Here is a 10,162-nt window from a genome sequence, read left to right as displayed (position 1 = left end):
AAAATTACAATTCATAAACCTGCAGACAATGATGTATCAACTGCTCACGGAAGCCAGACCTTTCAGTAATATCCCTAATAAAAGATGGCGTCTGAGACCACAGCTCCGAAAGAATATGACAAACAGAGAAAGCAGACCTCGCAAATACTCTAATCGGTCGTCTATACATACCAACCTGTCTCGTTAGATGCCCATGGACATCAGCAGCTGTCTCAAACATATGACGAAGACACATTGGAGCAATATTATTAATAATATCATACAGCTATTATGAGGGACTTCATAGTACCAAGGACAGTGAAAATGAAATTCGACTTTTGCATTGCTTAAGTAGAACTGGCACACACATATATTGTTTAAAAGTTAAGAAAAAATCATTTTTTTATGATTTTTTAATTTTTTTAAAATTTTTTGAATTTTTTAATGAAAAAGAGCCGTATTTGCAGTTTTTAGTAGTGGTGGGTGACAACTTAAAAAAAACGTGGGTGAAAAATCAGCAAAAAATGAGTAAAAAATAAATGACACCAAGCAGCTTAAGAAGATAAAGCTTTCCTTTGAAGATGTGGTTGTCTCTGAGGATCAACAAATAGTCACTGTTCGAATTCTACCGCCGAAAATGTTCTCAAAGTTACCAAATTAGTTTAGCTTATTTATTTTCACGGTTGAATGCGGCAACACTGATAAAATAGTGGCATTGCCCTAAAAATTCATGAAATATCATGGTTTTCAGTTGAAAAAAGATCTACGGGAGGGGGGGGATAAAAATGTTTTTATTTTGATGACTTTGGTATTTAAATGTAACATAGACCATGAAACGTACGGTTGCAAACCAGAGAAAATCATAAAATATTACTAGAATAGGAACAAGAAAAGGATTAAATTGACGAAGCTGCAAACTACTCTTGCGATAGACTGACAGCAGAGCATGGTGAGTTTGAGTGTTATCAAGTAGTATAAAACCACCCTGTAATAATTCGGTAATTTCATTTTTCGAGTTTTCGAACCTAGATCATTATCTTATAAGGTAGTGATGTTCAAGATAAAAAAATAATATATAAAATAAAAATACATTAAAAACATGTAGAAATATTGAAGAAAAGAGAAATAACAAAGAAAATGAAAAGGAGTTAAATAATTATTGAAGAATGAAGGAAAATCTTAAAAGAAAATATTGCTTCCTATTTCGAAACCGAAAAAAACTTCCTTGAATTAGAGGACATCGTTGACTGGTATCAAGGAAAAGCAGCCAAAAGACATGGATAGAATAGCAAAGGACAGGAAATGTCGTCATTAATAAGGTAAGTTCAGAACAAAAAAAAAATCTCACACAAGAGAATATTTTAATAATATAATACATGTCGATTATAAATAGAAGAATAAAAAATCAAAATAGAAAAATAAGATGATATTAAAAAGAGCTTATCAGGGAGAGCCAACCAGCCTATATGGGCGTGCATCATTCAAAAAGATTTGAATCATTGACATTTCCAGAAATTTACAATACAAACAGTGGCGTCAATTCACGAAAACGTATTGTTCAGAATCGGGGGGGGGGGCACAAATGTCGTTTTTTTTTCAATGAAAATATCTAGAAAGGGCATTTTTTTCAGTAAAAATGCCCCGAAAAAGATATTTTTAAAAACCAAGGAGGGCAGCCCCCTCCTCTCAATTGACGCCACTGGATGCAATAATTCCTTATTCAAATCTTTTGGAACTTTTTTGGCATCAAAATAGCGCACCGTACCTTCTGCAGCTCACGTTATTTGGATAACGCTGATGAAGAATACTCAGAACTTAAATTACTAAGATTGGACTTTTGCAAGATACGCTATTTTTAATGTTATAAGTTTTAATCAGCGGTACATCATTGAGAAACACACTTCAATCTTGTTTTTGGATTGCTTGTTGTAACTAGCAACTGTATTATATGCAGGCCGAAAAATACATTTCGTAGTATTCTCATTGAAAAAAAATTGCCCCCCTAGATTTTGAAAAATACATTAGCCCTCCTCCTATCTAATTTTCCGTGGATTGATGCCACTGATTATATGGCTATTTTACTGACAGGCAAAATGGATCTAGGTTCTTGCAAAACTCCAGCATATGTTGCAGTTTCTTTTCAACGACACTTTATTATAATCTAGTTGATTTTCACTAGGTGTTGATCTCGTATAAGTGTTGATTTTCAAAGAGGTTACTGCCACTTAGAAACGCCACTTTGGCTAGTTGGGATCTACTGTGTGAGTATTATCATCCTCTAAAGACTGGAAAGGTGAGTCCGAGCTGACCCCCTTTCATCCAGAGGGAAATTTGTCATCTATCAATTACAAAGAAAACAAAATTACATTAAAATTAACAGCTCACAGACTTTTGCAGGGGTGCCTCCTCTGTACAGATTGCAGTCATTAGTTGAACAAAATCCCCAAGTGTTACTATTAAGAATCCTATTTGTCAAAAGTTATTGTCAACTTATGTATACTTTGCATATAAGAATAGATGGCGGATACTGGCAATGCGTTGATGAAACCATTTTTTAATTATATATAATATACATGCTGTATATTGCAATTTAATTGTATCTATTTGATAAAAAAAAAAAAAACAAGTAACTAAATCAGGGGGACACAGAGACAAAAATTGCCGACGTCAATCCCCCGTGGAGTGGTCCCTTTTTGCGATAAATCCACTTTTAAAATGGGTGGTCTAGCTTTCCCGTCACAGATGTCCAAATTTTCATTGTGTGGTCTGTGCTCCGGCGTTGCACAAATCAGAATTAAAATTAGTAATTTCTTTCGATTTTTCCAGGTCTGGCTAGCAGAAATGTACCCAAAAGTGTTTTTTTCGGGACGATCTAGATTGTCAAGTTGCAATCCGGATTGTAAAAATCTCGTTTTCTGCGACAATTTTGGTTGCCAAATTTGGTTTTGGTTTTCCGTGACAATCTCACAATATGAATTGTTATTTGGCTTGCTGAAAATGATAATCTCAATTTAGAGCAAGGTTCTCGAATCTCGATTGATATTTCTTTAATTCAAATCGCCAAATTTTATTTTCCGTGATGTACCTTTCAATCTGGATTGAGATTGTAGTATGTCGTGGAAAAACCCTGTAAATTAAATAAGTCTCCTAGAAAGTAGGACTTTCGTTGAACTACAATGATCATTTATTTTCACCAGTGCCGAAGCCACAAGGAACTTTTGTCACAAGTTTGAAAAGTAAGGCCGAATTTCTTCGGTGCTGCAGGAATATCACTTTAATTTCTACATCATCAGCTCTCATCATAGTCTCAAATGACTTGATCTCAAAATGACGTGGAGCTTAAAATTTGTGCTACTTAGTATGCGTGAAGAAAAATGCCGACGACCAATATACATACACTAGAAGAATCAGAGTTTATACGAACTAAAGTGCAACTTATTTTTCTTTCTATCTTGCCAAATTCGGTCAAAGCACTACTTTTGGCTGTTTTTTTTCTTCCAGTTTTAAAATAAAAAATGTACTGTGAAATTTATCTTGTTTCCCAGAGAACAGCGTCCCCATTTATCTTGAATAAAATACTTACTTCTGTCAGCTTCTATCATATTTCGAAACCACAGGTAACTCTAAATTTGTACTAATTACATATATAAAGAAAAAAGCAAAAGGGCAGCTCACAAACTGGAAAAAAATCAGAGACTTGCATGAACTAAAATGTAGCTAACTTTCACCTAAGTCTCAAAATCAAGTAGGACTTCATATTTGCACTACTTATCTACGGGAAAAAAATACCAATGGGCAAGAAACGCAATCTAGATCTGTACGCAACTAAACTGTCACTTATTTTTCCTTAAAACTCGACGAGTTTTACTTAAAACACCAAGGTGGGTTTTTTCTGTCGTCGAGACTAGACAATCCTTTGACACGGATGCTCTAGAATGTTTAGATTTATAGTGATTTTCGACATGGTATGTCCCTATTACAGTTTCACAAAGGCCATAGTTCACTGGGCGATTAGTGCATGGATTCTTAATAGTGCTTTTCGCGGGTGATTTCAAATAGAACTCGTATTGAAACGGGCAGTTGTACTTCACAATGCCAAAGACTTTTTGTGCGCCGAAACCTGACGTTTGGCACAGATCTAAACTGCGACATGGGATTATATAGAAAAACCGTTAAGTTTTTGTTAAAAGCAGCTGACTTTAGCCCTCGAGGCTAAGATTATTGTTGAAATTCCTGGCTTTTAGGATGTTGATGAACCAAATCTTTACGGATTATCTAGTCTTTAAAGTTTATATGGTTCTTGGCAGGAACAATCAAGCAATCAGACATATTTGCGTTGCTTCTAGCCCGATCTTGAGTGGAATTCAGAAATTTCCATTAGTACTCTAGCAACAAATCATGACTTAAATATAATTTAATTTCTTTCCTTTAAGAACATATTTTTTATGAATGTATGTATGTATGTATTTCCAAAAATACATACATATGATTATGATTATATGGTAGGATGGATTGGCCTGGATATCATTGCTCATCTGGATAGTATTGTAATAGCAAAGGTACTGGTTTTGTCGTCAAGAGATGTTACAGTTTGATGGAAGATTTTTGAAGTCCCAAAAGAAAGACCTGATATTGTATTTGGCCAGATTAATCTCGCAAAAAATACCAAAACAAATGCAAGACTCACCTGAAACGGAGCCACAGAAACCATAGGTATCAGATGTAGTATGCTTCTTCAAGAAGTGAACAGCTATATTAGCACGCATTTTCTTCTTTGTGACCGACTGCTTGCAGTCCTTTACCTTGCATAGCCACTGACAATCTCCTATTTCTAGTTTGGACCGTATAGGAATTAACGAAACTGCAAATTCGGATAAGTATCCCAAGCAGCAAGTTGATACGGAGCACAGGCAATTGGACCCCTTCTCAAACGTATACAACATTTCAAACAGAAAGCTGAATTCTGTAAGGTTATATTGGTGGTAGATGGTTCCATCTTGGGTAACAAGATCGTGGATAATTGGGATGCATTCTTCAACGGCGATATCGAAGGTACAGTAGGTGAACTCTCTCGACCGCCAAATACTTTCTCGCTTGTTGGACTTTAACTTGGGATTTCGCACGCGAACCTAATCTTTCTGCATTGCTATTATTGCACCAACGGTTGGAATTATACGATCATTATAAGGTAAACACATGTGTCTCCGATCATCAGACCATCCAGATTTTTGTCTCTGTTAGAATTCAAATCTATAATGTCAAATATCGTGTAGCCTTTCACTCGTTTTAAACAATCCACAGAACAAGGCTTTCCAAAGTCCAGAGAAACCTTACAAAGGATTGGTCCCTTGTGTACCGGCTTGTCTTCTATCAGAATATAGTCTCTCGAGTTAGTACCCTCGATTTCAGCAATCATTGCCTCGAAAATAAGTTCATCAATGTCAATGAGTTCTTCGTTCACATCTATATGTATCGGGAATCTATATGGAAGGAAGAAAACTAAATAACTATCTTCACCTTATCATGTTAATAAATACAAGCTACCATATTCAAATCTTATACTAGAGTAAAATTTAAAATCAGTATTTGAGAAGATCAGAAAAAGGTTATAAGGCCATTTTACAACATCTAATGCTTAGTAAGGGTTCCAACGAGCAACACTAACAATAATAACAACAATAAATTGTGAAAATAGGCCTTCACCTTTGCTTGAAGCATGTCTGAAAGTATCAGGCTTAAATTTGTTGTTTATAATTAGTCATTGCTGCATTAAAAACCCAAACGATCCGAGTTCTATATTAGTCTTTAAAATTTTAAAACCAGCTATCGCTTGTAATTTCGCGGGGCTCAGAACACCAGCTCTCACGAACAACTGACACAAGCAGCCAATAGTAACGCATAGGCCCACGACTCTGATGCAGCTAACAAAAAATTAATTATTTCTTACTATACCCTATATTATTCGATCCATTGTGCAGCATCTCTGCACCTTTACCAAACTTATCTATTGGGTAAAGGGGAAAGGTGCAGATCCAGTCTTGATCTAGAGCTCGTGGTGTAAAAAACTCTTTTTTTTGGATAAAACCCAGTTTTACATTGTGAGTAATTTCCCAGTGGACACTTATTTGAACACTTTTTATAATCGGCTTATCTATGGTTTGGTTATTTTGACCGCTGTGATTTCCCCTGGGAACAATTATTTTAGCTCAGTTTTACCGATTGGAAGTTGTCAATAGAAGATTTTATTACGCAAATCTTATAATACGATATTCGTAGGCAATTACGCTGAGATTGAGGTGGGGAAAGAAAAGTAAGCAGAAGAGGGGTGGAGAGTTGTTAGCACAGTTCATATATTATCCAGTATGATCATTCTCTATCTCACCCATTATAAAAACCCGGACCGGGGTGCGAGTGCTCCGGAGAACGTTTTGGCAGATATAAACATGTTAGACATGCTAGACAGGTGCATGTCTAGCATATAAACATGCTAGACATGCTAAACATGTTAGACATGCTAAACAAGCTAAGGCAGAAATAAGTGGGAGGAGGTTTTTGTTCACGAAGACCAGAAATGATCTGCGATAAGCTTACTGGTATATTCTGTCTACTGTGGTTGTTAGAAAGAGCCGTGGTACCCGCTGGGCTTGCCCCTTAAATTGCGGGGACAAGGTAGACGGCCTCCATAAGTCGCCAAAAAAAGACCAAAATTACTGCCTGGGCTTGGCAAACACATAGAGACAGAAAACGGAATAAAACTAACTAACCTATTGCCCAAAATACTTGATAACTTCAATTCAAAATCAAGTATTTTGGGCAATAGGTTGCATCAAGACTGGGCTGGGTAATTGTAGACAGAGAAAAGTCAAGACCAGATAGTCCAAGTAATTGAGAGGCAAATATTTCAATGGCTGAGGCACGGGTAAATGACAGGAGTATGAATGACTCTCTTATTGGACACATACTTGTCAGGTTAGTTTTTGGAAAGGCATACCTGCCTAGAGTCTTAGGCATGCTGATCAAGAATTTAAAAAAGAGTCCGTTGATTTTGAATTGAAGTTATCAAGTATTTTGGGCAATAGGTTGCATCAAGACTGGGCTGGGTAATTGTAGACAGAGAAAAGCCAAGACCAGATAGTCCAAGTAATTGAGAGGCAAATGTTTCAATGGCTGAGGCACGGGTAAATGACAGGAGTTTGAATGACTCTCTTATTGGACACATACTTGTCAACTTACTTTTCTCGCATTGAAACCACCAGAAAAATATCATTCAGCACTTGGGTGGTGAAGTTTGTTTTTCACGAACTACAGATAAACTATGAGTGAGAAATTTGTTTATTCGCCGCTGCTGAACTTTCTTTTCCGTTCGCTGAATAATGGCAATAAGCTATTGCAAATAATTGACTCTGCAGTTAAGTTCTATGACAAGGAAAGGATAAATGAAGCCCGAGTTTTGCTGCATGAAATCACGCACGACCGAGCGGTTGTCTATGAAAGTAAAAGATGAAGATAACGTTAAAGAACTATGTCGTACAATGGTCTCGGCGGTGAAAGATCAGAATTGTAAGCTTCCTAAGTTTGTAATGATGGACCCACAAGAAGGTCCTACAACTGCAGACGAAATCAGTGCAGTTGTAATCACTTGTGTCAATGAGATGTGCAGAAAGTTAGACAGATTTATAGAATCGCAGAGCCAAGAAAAATTCACTCAACTGCTAACCCAGATTTCAAAAATCTCCGTCCCCCATCCCCAACCGTTATTCTACGCTGCAGTAGTAATAAAAAACTTTCCTTATGAATTGAAAACTCCTGAATCCCGCACGGAGTTTATTACCCAATTGTGCGAAAATGACTGTGATTATGTTGTTGAACTGAAGCGTTTAAAAACTTAAACTAAGCTGCTTGTTAATAACAAACACGCCGCCACTCGCATCGCCGAAAAAATAGCAAAGGCAGGTTCGAGCTTAGAAGCCGAACCTTTTGGTATCGTTACGCAAGCGCCTCGGGATGTTACAGAGGAGGAATTGAAGGCCCTCTTCATGGGCCTAATTGAGGTCAAACGTTGTGGTACTGCACAGGCATTTAAACTCTTTTTCGAAACCGCGGCTGACCTCAAACTTGCCGTCGACAGCCCACCAATGATTGGACTAGAGCGACTAAATGTGAAAAACTTCATTTTTTGCCTCGAAAGTGTTACAAGTGCCATAAAAATGGGCATAAAGCCGCTTCGTATACAAATGAAGCTATCTCTGGCCGATGTATGAGTCTTAAACACGTTTCATCTAAGGACAACCCCTGTGCAAAGCCGATGCGTTGTGTAGCTTGTGATTCGTCGTCTCACACCCCCTATCACGTAAGATGCCCTGAAAACCAAAAAGTGATTGCAGAGAAGCCTAACCATTCCTGTAATTGAAGCTCCCTGTAATTGAAGAATTCTTGAGGAATCACGATGGTTTGTGCTTGCAAGAACATTTCCTAATTGAGTGCAATAAGGAACTCCTTGAATTCCCTGATTCCAACGGTTTATATTTTTCGCCAGCCAAACGTCTTCTAAGCCACGGCAGACCCTCTGGTGGCATTACTGCCCTAGTTCACAAAGCAATTCCCAGTGTCCTCGTGGAGACCTCAGCCAATCATATCGCTATTCAAATTGCGAATCTGACCGTTTTTAACACTTACCTTCCAACAGATTAAAAGTCCGAAAAATCTGAAAAATGCTTTGCTCTCGCGGCCAAACCTCTTGCAAAATGTGTTAGCCGCAGTGGTATGCCCGCTAAGCTCCTGATCGGGGATTTTAATTGTTACTTATCTGACCTCACCTCAAGTCAATCAAATCTTGTCCAGCAGCTTACTAGTGATCTAGAAGTTATAATGAAAAATCGTGACGCAACTAATCTTCATCATACGGGGGCCACTACCAATATCGATCACGTTTTAGCATCGGGACATCTGTCCCAAAGCCAAGTGAAAGTCCTCTCTTCAAAATACATTTCTGACCATTTTCTGATAACTATCAAAGTAAAAATTTCTGCTGCTGCCCCAACAACCAAGATTCTAGTCTAGTTTATCCAAGAGGAGTGGAAAAAAACAGACACATCATCTTCCCAATCAGTCTATGTCACAATCCTTCGCAAGATCAACATCCCCTCATTTTTTTACAAAAATTTGAAGTTATTTCTCTTAACGACGCTCGTGCGTTTGTTGATATTTATTGTGCTCTTATTTATCATGGCGTTAAATGGGGCGTAAAAGCTGCAGTACCAACAGTTACAGTGCAGCATGGAACGCGAATTCAAGATTGGTCCTGGAACCCCGAACTGAAATCTGCGTGTCAAAAATCTAAGTTTTGGTTCAAAGTCTGGCTTAATTGTGACAGACCACGAACAGGCTGGGTTAGCTGTGTCCGGAAACACGCAAACCGTGTATTTACCAAAGCTGTAAACAAGCACAGGAGCGATTGCATATCAAATTTTTCTGAAAGCGTAAACCAAAATCCTAGTGCCCTGTGGAAACATGGCCTGCGACCCAAAGGTTATTTTACGCCGGAATCTAGTCCTTGTCGAGATCTCTGGGAAAAACATTACTGCAGAGAGTTTGTACCTCCTTCATTAAATCTTACGGCATAACATGCTGAAAAGCTTAGCAACAGCTTGCAGTGCCATGCACATAGTGATTTTGTCGTGACACGAAGCATGGTTATCTCTGCTATAATAAGTTGAAAAAGAAATTCAGTAAGGGTACTGATGGTATGTTCAGTGCCGTTCTTGAATTCAGTAGTGATCTTTTGATCTACAACCAGACCTTACTGGACCACATGATATTCTCCTACAGAACATTGCCATAATAGGTTTGAAAAAAAACACTGACCCCTGTATTAGAATAAGGTAAACCTTCCCACGTTTGCAGTTCGTATAGCCCCAGTGAATGTTTTTTGTAAGTCATTGGATTTGCTAACATGCGATGAAATTCGGTAAAAATGTTACGTTTCTTCAGAGTAATTTGGCTTCCAGAAGAGACTATAGAGTGACCTGTCCTATCGGCTCTAAGTACTATAATTATGGATTCCGATGTAGCTATCGAATCTTTATTTATTGATAGTAACGATGTGCACCGAGCATTTGATTCACTCGTTCACGAATATATTTTGTATTCTGCATATAAGAGGCGGGTTAACCCATCGGTGATA

The sequence above is a fragment of the Artemia sp. Qi Xiang Cuo genome, chromosome 5 (genome assembly GCF_049724085.1).
Source record: "Artemia sp. Qi Xiang Cuo chromosome 5, ASM4972408v1, whole genome shotgun sequence".
NCBI classification, from domain to species: Eukaryota; Metazoa; Arthropoda; class Branchiopoda; order Anostraca; family Artemiidae; genus Artemia; species Artemia sp. Qi Xiang Cuo.
This window is presented reverse-complemented; position numbering follows the sequence as displayed.